At 43.3% G+C, this 10,781-nt stretch overlaps 5 non-coding genes across 5 annotated transcripts; all 5 read left to right on the forward strand.

The window, feature by feature from the left end:
* The first annotated feature begins 1,814 nt into the window (after window positions 1-1,814).
* On the forward strand, window positions 1,815-1,953 carry LOC125311104. Its single transcript, XR_007196432.1, has one exon. It is a non-coding gene; the product is annotated as a U4 spliceosomal RNA (small nuclear RNA).
* Window positions 1,954-2,536: 583 nt separating this feature from the next.
* On the forward strand, window positions 2,537-2,677 carry LOC125311103. The gene has a single exon (XR_007196431.1). It is a non-coding gene; the product is annotated as a U4 spliceosomal RNA (small nuclear RNA).
* A 4,808-nt stretch (window positions 2,678-7,485) lies between these two features.
* LOC125311098 lies at window positions 7,486-7,627 on the forward strand. Its single transcript, XR_007196426.1, has one exon. It is a non-coding gene; the product is annotated as a U4 spliceosomal RNA (small nuclear RNA).
* Window positions 7,628-9,624: 1,997 nt separating this feature from the next.
* Window positions 9,625-9,765, forward strand: LOC125311102. The gene has a single exon (XR_007196430.1). It is a non-coding gene; the product is annotated as a U4 spliceosomal RNA (small nuclear RNA).
* A 583-nt stretch (window positions 9,766-10,348) lies between these two features.
* On the forward strand, window positions 10,349-10,489 carry LOC125311097. Its single transcript, XR_007196425.1, has one exon. It is a non-coding gene; the product is annotated as a U4 spliceosomal RNA (small nuclear RNA).
* The last annotated feature ends 292 nt before the right edge of the window (window positions 10,490-10,781 follow it).

The raw sequence follows: 10,781 nt of genomic DNA on the forward strand, positions 1-10,781 counted from the left end.
GCCTGTAAAAGGGCTATTTCTTTGTCTTACCCTTCCTCTTCCCCCTCCTCGTCCTCCTCTTGCTCCTCCTTGTCCTCTTCCTCTAACTTCACCTCCTTGTCCTTGTCATCTTCTCCCTCTCACTTCTTCACCTCTGCATCCTCTTCCTCCTCTTCTTCCTCCTACTTCTTCACCTCCACGTCCTATTCTTCGGCCTCCTCTAATTCTTACGCACTCTTCCTGCACTCTCCATTGTACCCATTGTACATTACCTGTGGCTTATTTATAGTGCTTAGGCTGATTGCAAAGTGAACTAATTATCTAAAACAGTTTTCACATGAGAAAGTGTGCCAGAAAGTTGGCAAAATAGCGTAAATAATGTAAATAATGTGTATAGATGTGCTAGGAGTGTGTTGATCATTTGGAAATTGAGTGTAAAGCAGTGAGTTGTGTTTACAGTTCTGCAAAAAGAGTGCTGTGCAGTGGATTGTGCCTCCAGTTGTGCAAAGTGTGTATGACAAAATTGCAAACTGAGTGCAAAGCAGTGTTTGTGCTTTTGGTTTTGCGAACTCAGTGAGTGGTTTTGCTATATGAATTAATAGTTTTAGAAATTGTGCTATAAGAATCACGGTTGTGTTTAAGCATTCAGAAAAAACTGTAATTAGTAGGCTTATTCTGATTCAAACAGATTTGTGCTATTGTTTGGTGTCAAAAGCTTCAAATCTTTTAAAGGGGGACTTGAGAGTATTGGATTCAGAACTTATTATTTTTATATACATGTGATTTATGTCCTGATGCCTCTAAATCGGTTGTTAATCTGAAAAGGTGGTACACCAATGGGATTATCCCAACCTGATATAGAAATGATATAGACGAGTTTCTGAATAGTTTAGGGGGATGGACCAAATATATTATTTTTGATTTACTAGCTCTTGTTCTGATTGTCAGGATGGTTTGCTTTTTGATTTACAGTGGTTGTTATTCTACACCAATCATGTGTTAGCCTGACAAGCCAGACCCACATTAAAATGTAGGGTCTGGGCACTCACCGTTCGCAGTGCTCAGTCCGAGGGGCGGGATAATCAGTTGTCTTTCAAATTCCCTCTGCACGCAGTAGGACAGCGGCAGCGCTATGAGTCCCATGCGTTTCCCACCAGCGGAGCTAGTTGGCTAGTTCAAACGTTTGCCAACTTAATAAAAGCTTAACTCGTGTCACACTGTTCGCCAGTAGCAACATCCATCTTATTTGTTTTCAAGTACTGTTTGGTTGTTGAAAGAAACGTAAATCAGTGTTCAATCGGGTTTGGCTTTGTGGGCTGTGCGACTTTGGTGACCTTCGAACAGTGAGGTAGGAATAGCCTACCTGGTGTCAACTCTCCGGCTTTTTGGCCAGGTCAGAGCAGCAAATTTCGTCTCGGTTCTATTTGGCAATGTACCAGCTGAAGGGAGATATGCATCTAAATATTTTCCCTTTACTCTGGATGTAGTATAGCAAGCAAGTATTGTATAGTGGCCCGTCATACTCGCCCCACCCCCACCTTAACCTCGGCCCTTACTCCCCTGATCATACTCAGTCTCCGCCTACTTGTGCGACTGCATTTCAGCATCCCAGCATGCAACGGTCGGGTGAAAAAATGATCTGTTATATGCTGTAGTAATTGCTATATTTTGATGTCATCTTCTGGTGCCCACTGCTCTACAACAGCACTTGGGTTGTACTTGTACATGGTTTAGCATAGCATAGGATGGATGCTATTCTTCAGATAGTTGAGCTCACCAGCTTTGTGATGACTGTTGCCCACACCCGGTCCCAGAACACATTCCCATCTCCAGTCATCTCTGCGCAGTGGAGTATGGGAGCCTATGAGGTTTATCCCGTAGCGATTATTGCTAGTTGAAAACTTTACCCAATACCCTGCCTTGACGACTTGAAATATAGTCGGCAATGGCAATTTTTGGTGGTCTCCAAGGAGACTGTTTGGTTGTTGAAAGAAACGTAAATCAGTGTTCATGTCGGGTTTGGCGCTTTGTGGGCTGTGCGACTTTGGTGACCTTCCGAACAGTGAGGTAGGAATAGCCTACCTGGTCGTCAACTCTCCGGCGCTTTTTGGCCAGGTCAGAGCAGCAAATTTCGTCTCGGTTCTATTTGGCAATGTACCAGCTGAAGGGAGATATGCATCTAAATATTTTCCCTTTACTCTGGATGTAGTATAGCAAGCAAGTATTGTATAGTGGCCCGTCATACTCGCCCCACCCCCACCTTAACCTCGGCCCTTACTCCCCTGATCATACTCAGTCTCCGCCTACTTGTGCGACTGCATTTCAGCATCCCAGCATGCAACGGTCGGGTGAAAAAATGATCTGTTATATGCTGTAGTAATTGCTGTATTTTGATGTCATCTTCTGGTGCCCACTGCTCTACAACAGCACTTGGGTTGTACTTGTACATGGTTTAGCATAGCATAGGATGGATGCTATTCTTTAGATAGTTGAGCTCACCAGCTTTGTGATGACTGTTGCCCCACACCGGTCCCAGAACACATTCCCATCTCCAGTCATCTCTGCGCAGTGGCAGTATAAGTAGCCTATGAGGTTTATCCGGTAGCGATTATTGCTAGTTGAAAACTTTACCCAATACCCCGCCTTGACGACTTGAAATATAGTCGGCAATGGCAATTTTTGGTGGTCTCCAAGGAGACTGTTTGGTTGTTGAAAGAAACGTAAATCAGTGTTCATGTCGGGTTTGGCGCTTTGTGGGCTGTGCGACTTTGGTGACCTTCCGAACAGTGAGGTAGGAATAGCCTACCTGGTCGTCAACTCTCCGGCGCTTTTTGGCCAGGTCAGAGCAGCAAATTTCGTCTCGGTTCTATTTGGCAATGTACCAGCTGAAGGGAGATATGCATCTAAATATTTTCCCTTTACTCTGGATGTAGTATAGCAAGCAAGTATTGTATAGTGGCCCGTCATACTCGCCCCACCCCCCACCCCCACCTTAACCTCGGCCCATTTTACTCCCCTGATCATACTCAGTCTCCGCCTCGAGGCTTTTGTCGGACTCGACTGCATTTCAGCATCCCAGCATCTGCTCTGCTGGCCAGCTCCCTCCACACCAGCCTGAGCCATGGCGTAGAAGCAAGCATCACAAGCATGGCAGACGGTCCGGACGGCACTCAGGCCCAGCCCAACCTATCGACTGGAAAATCGCTATGCCATTCTGACCGAGGATGAGGAGCCCCCTCCAGCACCGAGACAACCATCCTGGTCCCTCCTCAAAGTCGGCCCCCCCGACCCCTCCTCCCCGGACCTCATCAGCCTCCACCCTGGTCATCGGCAGTTCCATGGTTAGAGACCTCTGCATTCCCCCCATCATGTAGCGGTCCCTCCAAGGTCTACTGCTTCCCTGGTGCCAAGGTCCTTGACATCCAGCAGAAACTCCCAAGCATCCTGGCCCGCCACACCAAGGTCAACAACATCATCGCACACGGGAGCCTGAGAGCGACATCAGAGATAAGCAGTCAGTAGCACTGCAGGAAAACTACAAAACTCTCATCACCACTCTGATGGGCACAGAAAAACGCTTTGTCATCTCTGGGCCTCTCCCTACCTACAGAAAAGGTGCTGAGAGATGGTCCAGACTGTTCGATCTCCACACCTGGCTCAAACGCTACTGCGCTTCCCTAAGCATCCCCTATGTCAACAACTGGGGCTTGTTCTGGGAGAGGCCCAGTATGCTGAAGCGTGATGGTCTCCACCCAAACCAACATGGAGCCAGGCTACTCTCTGACAACATAGCGTCCACACTGAGACATTGACATTCTGTAGAAAATATTACAGATTCACGCCCCCCAGGTATTGATTCAATGGCATTATACATGTGGATGAGTCTGAGAATGTTTTCTGCAGGGTAACATACAATACTACTACCATAGATCAAGCTGTGTCATGCAATAGCATGACTTATGCTTATAGTTCTATTCAACGTTGATTTCTACCCAACGTATAGTAAAAAAGAAAAGACAAATTTAAAACTAGAAACCTAACAAATATTCTTTTCCATACCTCAGCATATTCCTCAAAAGCCAGAGGCATTTTCAGCTAACATGGGTTTACTAAATGTAGGTGCACTTACTACCAAAACCTTTGCAATCAATGATTTTATTAGTGAAAAAAAATGGATTTTCTGTTTCTTGTTGAAACCTGGCTGACTTCAGACAGCGAAGCTGTTTTTGTTGAGACTTGTCCCCAAATTATAATTTCTTCCACTCAATTAGACAAGGCAAACGAGGTGGTGGAATTGCCTCCATTCTCTCAAACAAATATAGTTGCACACGAGTCAACTTTGGCTTAATTCGCTTCCTTTGAGTATATTGCCCTCACTCTGAAGGCTGACCCAGCTGTACTTCTATTAACCTTATACCGCCCTCCTAAACTATGGACTGGCTTTCTCGACCAGTTTTCTGAACTTATGTCGCTCATCATCACTAGCTATGATCGGATAATTGTAAATGGCGACTTCAATATTCATGTCAATAAGACAACTGATGCTAAAGCCAGTAAGTTCCTTAATGTGTTGGACAGTTTAGAGCTAAAGCAGCATGTTACAGGACCCACCCACAACCTTGGCAACACCCTCGATCTAGTCATTTCCAGAGGGATAGAAGTCACAGACTTATCAGTAAATTATATAAATATGTCTGATCATCATTGTGTATCTTTTAATATTGTACTACATACTCCAAAAAATTCATCCCGAAATTGCAATCAAATCGCGACTCTTGGACATTAGAGCAGAACAGCAGTTCATAGCTCTTATAGACTCCATAAATTTAGATATTTTACATCATCCCATTGATCAAATGGTAGAGGCTCTTAATCGTGGAATTAGGCTCTGCTTGACAGAGTGGCACCCTTAAAGACTAAAAAAAGGCCCTGTAGCAAACTGACACCTTGGATGAACGAAAATATCCATGATCTAAAAAAAAGATCATGTAGGAAAGCTGAGAGAACATGGAGAAAAACTAAGTTACAGGTTCACCGTGCCATTCTAAAAAAAAAAAATTGCAAATTATAATAGAGCTATCGGAATGAGAGGAGGAACCACTTCTCTAAGGTAATTGCTGAAAACAGTGGAAACTCTAGGGTGTTGTTCTCTACCATTGATAGGCTATTGCATCAAACACCTTTGATACACTCAGTCAGGCATCCTCTCTAAGATGCGAGAAGAATTTGCAGACTTCTTCAAAAAACAAAGTCATTTCTATAAGGGAGGCTATTGGTAACACAAGTAATATGTTTGATAGTACACCCAAAAACAGCCCCCCAAAATTAAGGTCCTTTAGCACTATTACTCAATCTGAGCTTGGTAAAATTATAACTCAAACCGGCTCCTCAACATGTGTTTTAGATCCAATCCCTACTACATTCCTCAAAAAGTATATGATGGCTTAGCTCCCTTTTTCTCAATGTAATAAATACCTCATTAGAAACAGGTATATTTCCAACTGCTTTTAAAACCGCTGTTGTGAAACCTTTACTTAAAAAGTCAAAACTTGACCATACCAATCTGAGCAACTACAGGCCTATATCAAATCTATCGTTTCTGAGCAAAGTACTTGAAAAAGTTGTTTGCAATCAGTTAAATACCTTCCTCAACGAAAACAGTATCCTTGAAAAATTCCAATCAGGTTTTAGATCAAATCACAGCACAGAAACGGCTCTAGTAAAGATAGTCAATGATCTCAGACTAGCTACCGATTCAAACAAAGTCTCAATCCTTATTCTTCTGGATTTGAGTGCGGCATTTGACACCATTGATCATAGCATCCTAATTCACCGCCTTGCGAAGTGGGTGGGTCTCTCTGATAATGCTCTAAACTGGTTTCAAACCTACATTACTGGCAGAGATTTTTATATCAGTCTAGGAGATCATGTATCTGAAAAACATGACTTGCCTTTTGGTGTGGCCCAGGGGAGCTGCCTTGGTCCCCTGCTATTTTCTCTATATATGCTTCCATTGGGAAACGTCATAAGTCAGCATAATGTAAACTTCCACAGCTACGCAGATGATACCCAATTGTATCTTTCTGTGGAGCCAACTAACCCAGATGGCCTTTGCTCCCTCACTGCATGCCTAACCTCCATTAATCAGTGGATGAGCAAAAAACTTTTGAAACTAAATGATGACAAAACAGAGGTACTTCTGGTTGGACCAAAACTAAAGCCAGATATTATTCTTAGTAATCTGGGGAACTTGGCACACCAGGTCAAACCAAAAAGTAACAAGCCCTCGGTGTCATCTTAGATACAGAGTTAAGTTTTAAGCCCCATATCAGTAAAGTTACTCAGACAGCCTATTTCCACTTGAGAAACATTGCCAAAGTCGCGGCCCTTTTAACTCAACAAGATGCAGAAAAACTAATTAACGCCTTTATCACTAGCAGGTTAGACTACTGCAATGCACTTTTCACTGGTCTTCCCAAAAAACATCTAAAGAAATTGGCACTCATACAGAACTCTGCAGCTAGACTTTTAACTAAGACTAAGAAGAGAGAACACATCACCCCTGTGTTGGCTGAACTGCACTGGCTCCCTATTTCCTATAGAATTGATTTTAAGGTTATGTTAATTACTTACAAAGCTCTGAATGGCATAGCTCCTTCATATATCTCTGAGCTTTTAATATCTTATCAACCACAAAGGAAACTTAGATCATCCAATTCTAATCTTTTAATCGCACCCAAAGTGCTCCACAAACAAAGTGGAGCTCGTTTATCCATTATGCCCCCCAAACTATGGAACACCCTGCCTCTGTACATCAAGCAGGCGAAGTTCAGTAAATATTTTAAAAAAAGATCTGAAAACATACCTGTACAGGAAAGCTTTTAGTTAACTCATCTTATCCTGTAGACTACATTTTCAGATTATTCTACATCTGCTACTATTGAGGGCGCAGCCAGCCAGAAGCAGATGGGCTCCCCCTATTAAGTCAGGTTCTGCTCAAGGTTTCTTCCTGGAATATGGGAGTTTTTCCTTGCCACAGTTGCCCATATGGCGTGCTTGTGGGGGTAAGAGGGTTAAGGCTGCCAGTCTTATGGCGTCATTTTCTATATTTTTGATATGTTGCTGAGTATAACATAAACAGCAAAGAAAAGTGATTGATAATGACTGACTGACTATTATTGTGTTACATGCTTCAAATGTAAAGCACTTTGAGCTGCATTCTGTGTATGAAAGGTGCTATACAAATAAAGCTTTATTATTATTATGATTATTTATTATCCCAGCATGCAACGGTCGGGTGAAAAAATGATCTGTTATATGCTGTAGTAATTGCTGTATTTTGATGTCATCTTGTGGTGCCCACTGCTCTACAACAACACTTGGGTTGTACTTGTACATGGTTTAGCATAGCATAGGATGGATGCTATTCTTTAGATAGTTGAGCTCACCAGCTTTGTGATGACTGTTGCCCACACCCGGTCCCAGAACACATTCCCATCTCCAGTCATCTCTGCGCAGTGGCAGTATCGTAGCCTATGAGGTTTATCCGAGGCGCGATTATTGCTAGTTGAAAACTTTACCCAATACCCGCCTTTGACGACTTTGAAATATAGTCGGCAATGGCAATTTTTGGTGGTCTCCAAGGAGACTGTTTGGTTGTTGAAAGAAACGTAAATCAGTGTTCATGTCGGTTTCGGCGCTTTGTGGGCTGTGCGACTTTGGTGACCTTCCGAACAGTGAGGTAGGAATAGCCTACCTGTTTGTCAACTTTCCGGCGCTTTTTGGCCAGGTCAGAGCAGCAAATTTCGTCTCGGTTCTATTTGGCAATGTACCAGCTGAAGGGAGATATGCATCTAAATATTTTCCCTTTACTCTGGATGTAGTATAGCAAGCAAGTATTGTATAGTGGCCCGTCATACTCGCCCCACCCCCACCTTAACCTCGGCCCTTACTCCCCTGATCATACTCAGTCTCCGCCTACTTGTGCGACTGCATTTCAGCATCCCAGCATGCAACGGTCGGGTGAAAAAATGATCTGTTATATGCTGTAGTAATTGCTGTATTTTGATGTCATCTTGTGGTGCCCACTGCTCTACAACAGCACTTGGGTTGTACTTGTACATGGTTTAGCATAGCATAGGATGGATGCTATTCTTTAGATCAGGGGTCTCAAACACCCGGCCCGCGGGCCAAATCCGGCCCGCGTCCTGCCCAATTCCTGCCCGTGACGTATGACAAAATAATAATGTAATCCGGCCCTTGAGGCTATTAATTGCGACAAACAACGATACTGATTAAAATAGACGATAGATCCAGGTACGGTGACAAATCTCATTTGTAGGCCTACTCTGCTCCACTATGTGCAAGACTTCCATAGCTTGATTCAAACCCAAAATCGCTGCGCAAAGTTTTCAGGAAATACTTGTATTACACGCGAGAAACACAAAGACGTGCATATGTAATGACTCGGAAGCGATGCAGGCCATAGTGTTGCAGAAATTGAAGCAGAAATTAAGCAGAAATAGGCCTACACCAAATGTTGAAAAACGTTCACGTGCGATGAAGTCTTAGGTAAGCTATGTTATTCACCTATTCTAATTCTTAATTGTTAATATCCTTTTGGAGATTATGATCGATCGTCTATGACAGTGATAGTCACGGTGCGTCTGTGAATGGAGGTGCGTGTATACAACGGTGTCCACTAAGCATACCATGCTTGTTTCGACCCTCTGCCCAACATAGCTTGGAGGTTGCAGTGGTAATCGTGATGATAGTGTCCATAATGGACGTGGTACAGACAGCAGGGCTAGTAGAAATAGGGCTCTGAAGAACTACAAAGTCACCCGCAATATGATGCGAACTTCTGGGTACTGCAGATTACCCGCGATAGGAACTGTTTGACCAGAATACTTTATTGTAGGCCTATATTGTAGTAATCTATTACTAAACCACAACATATTAGGTGTTGGTATACATCTTAGGTGTTTTCCTGTTAATTTGTTATGTGGGTAATATGAAAAAAGGAAAGTAAACCTGCTTAAATATGTTCATCCAGTATTTACTGAAAGGTGCATAATTTGAGGTGCTTGCCATCCAGTGACAAATTACATGGGTAAATTTACCCCCTTCATAAACTTTTGTTTTACTCAAAGATTTTTACATTTACAGTAGGACTTCATCTCTGACCACTTTCAAGCCATGGCCTTTTGAAATTTTGATATAAAAATCCTAAAAAAGTTGCTTTCTTAACCCTGATGCCTAGTTTGCCAGGTTTAAAAAAGTTATGAGAGGAAATATTTTTATTTGGTGTGAAACACACACACATACCTGTTTTTATGTTTTTCATTTATTTTATAATTTGTATTAATATTTATTTTATCATTATTTTATTTATAAGCTAAGGTTGCTAGCACAGGTGTCTAAAACTAGATAAAAACACTTGCACTTTGTTTGCAGTTTTGTGTGGTATTTGAAAGAAAGAACATTGCATTTTCAGAAATAGTCGGCCCTCCAATCAGATGACGTTGGCAGAATTGGCCCCCAGCTCATTTGAGTTTGAGACCCCTGCTTTAGATAATTGAGCTCACCAGCTTTGTGATGACTGTTGCCCACACCCGGTCCCAGAACACATTCCCCTCTCCAGTCGTCTCTGCACAGTGGCAGTATCGTAGCCTATGAGGTTTATCCGAGGCGCGATTATTGCTAGTTGAAAACTTTACCCAATACCCCGCCTTGACGACTTGAAATATAGTCGGTAATGGCAATTTTTGGTGGTCTCCAAGGAGACTGTTTGGTTGTTAAAAGAAACGTAAATCAGTGTTCATGTTGGGTTCGGCGCTTTGTGGGCTGTGCGACTTTGGTGACATTCCGAACAGTGAGGTAGGAATAGCCTACCTGGTCGTCAACTCTCCGGCGCTTTTTGGCCAGGTCAGAGCAGCAAATTTCGTCTCGGTTCTATTTGGCAATGTACCAGCTGAAGGGAGATATGCATCTAAATATTTTCCCTTTACTCTGGATGTAGTATAGCAAGCAAGTATTGTATAGTGGCCCGTCATACTCGCCCCACCCCCACCTTAACCTCGGCCCTTACTCCCCTGATCATACTCAGTCTCCGCCTACTTGTGCGACTGCATTTCAGCATCCCAGCATGCAACGGTCGGGTGAAAAAATGATCTGTTATATGCTGTAGTAATTGCTGTATTTTGATGTCATCTTCTGGTGCCCACTGCTCTACAACAGCACTTGGGTTGTACTTGTACATGGTTTAGCATAGCATAGGATGGATGCTATTCTTTAGATAGTTGAGCTCACCAGCTTTGTGATGACTGTTGCCCACACCCGGTCCCAGAACACATTCCCATCTCCAGTCATCTCTGCGCAGTGGCAGTATCGTAGCCTATGAGGTTTATCCGAGGCGCGATTATTGCTAGTTGAAAACTTTACCCAATACCCCGCCTTGACGACTTGAAATATAGTCGGCAATGGCAATTTTTGGTGGTCTCCAAGGAGACTGTTTGGTTGTTGAAAGAAACGTAAATCAGTGTTCATGTCGGGTTTGGCGCTTTGTGGGCTGTGCGACTTTGGTGACCTTCCGAACAGTGAGGTAGGAATAGCCTACCTGGTCGTCAACTCTCCGGCGCTTTTTGGCCAGATCAGAGAAGCAAATTTCGTCTCGGTTCTATTTGGCAATGTACCAGCTGAAGGGAGATATGCATCGAAATATTTTCCCTTTACTCTGGATGTAGTACAGCAAGCAAGTATTGTGGAGTGGCCCGTCATACTCGCCCCACCCCCACCTTAAC

Source organism: Alosa alosa, chromosome 17 (genome assembly GCF_017589495.1).
Source record: "Alosa alosa isolate M-15738 ecotype Scorff River chromosome 17, AALO_Geno_1.1, whole genome shotgun sequence".
In the NCBI taxonomy this organism is placed as follows: domain Eukaryota; kingdom Metazoa; phylum Chordata; class Actinopteri; order Clupeiformes; family Clupeidae; genus Alosa; species Alosa alosa.